The sequence below is a fragment of the Bison bison genome, unplaced genomic scaffold, assembly GCF_000754665.1.
Source record: "Bison bison bison isolate TAMUID 2011002044 unplaced genomic scaffold, Bison_UMD1.0 scf7180017845524, whole genome shotgun sequence".
NCBI classification, from domain to species: domain Eukaryota; kingdom Metazoa; phylum Chordata; class Mammalia; order Artiodactyla; family Bovidae; genus Bison; species Bison bison.
In genome coordinates, this window is record NW_011476097.1 from 1 (window position 1) to 1331 (window position 1331).

Sequence of the window (1331 nt, forward strand, 5' to 3'; positions counted from 1 at the left end):
GGTAGAAAGCCGAGCGCCGGGGACGAGCTCCGCCTGCGGGGGGCATGAGCCCGTGTGGAGGGTCAAGCGCGCGGGTGAGGGGCCTGGAGAACCGAAAAACGCTCTGCAGAAGCCGGTCGGTTCCAAGGCGGAGAGGAGGCGCCTGGGCTCAGTGTTTGCAAAGCTGCTTGCACCGTCAGCTCTTTAGGAGCAGCTGAAAAACGAAACGCGTAAGGGCTTCAGAAAACGTCTGTTCCCAGGGCCCCTAAAGGGCGGGAAACGCTGTGCATGCATCTGGGGTGTCCCTACAGCGCGGGAGCAAATGGAGTGTTTATGATCAGAAGTCGGGGTTGGCAACCGTGGGGAACCGGCGCATTTCTCTATCCGTGTTTCTCCACCTTCCCTGTGTTGTTACTTACTGATCCATAAACTTCATGCAAGAGTTGCCGAAAGTGTGATTTGATGAAGGCATGACTGATGCATGAAGAAATAGTCACTGACTTTCTAAAGGAGGTAGCGGCTGATGCAAGCTAATATTTTATCTGATCTTTTCCTTCCTTTTTTCTCTTTTTTTCTCTTTCCCTATTTTCCCTTCTGATCTCCCTTCTTTCCTATCCTTTATACTTCCTTCCCCCCCCCTCCTTTTTTTTTTTGGTCTTACTGACGTTTTTTTGTTTGCCTCAAGATTCTTCATCAGGCTATTCCTTGCCTCTTTCTCTCATGGCACATTTTTCAGACATTTCTCCAAATTTGCTCCCTGGTAAAGAATAATGTTTTTCCCTCTCAACATTTCGGTTCTTCCAAGGGAGGAAAAAAAAATTAAGGAGAGGAGACAAACCCACATACAATGGAATACATTCTGCTTTCGTGAACATCTCTATAAGCCCTTGAAGATGGTATGAGTAAAACTTTAAGGAATGCCATTAAAAGAAGGAGATACTTCTGGTCCTAATGGATTTCCTGAGAAGCTTGTTACTCAGTTATATGCAGTATGTAACGGCTCGAGATAAACATCGGAGGTGGATAGATAACAGTTACTTTTATGACTTGAAACATGTTTCAAGTAATGTGGGTGTTAGCCGCTCAGTCCTGTCTGACTCTCTGCGACACCATGGTCTATAGCCCACCAGGCTCATCTGTCCATGGAATTTCTCATCGCTATATATAAGCACAAATATATATATATATACACATTCATACAAGTATATACTTGTGGGTATATATACATTGTTGTTTAGTTGGTAAGTCATGTCCAGCTCTTTTGTGACCCCATGGACTGTAGCCCGCCAGGCTCCTCTGTCCATGGAATTCTCCAGGCAAGAATACTGGAGTGGGTTGCCATTTTCTCCTCC

General features: G+C 45.9%; 1 protein-coding gene across 1 annotated transcript in view; it reads left to right on the plus strand.

Annotated features, from left to right (window-relative positions):
• Nucleotides 1-153: 153 nt before the first annotated feature.
• MXRA5 (matrix-remodelling associated 5) overlaps nt 154-1331 on the plus strand; it is a gene marked incomplete at its 3' end in the record, with an annotated part of 18318 nt that continues 17140 nt past the window's right edge. Inside the window, exon 1 of the mRNA XM_010835418.1 lies at nt 154-209. The remainder of the gene's footprint in view (nt 210-1331) is intronic.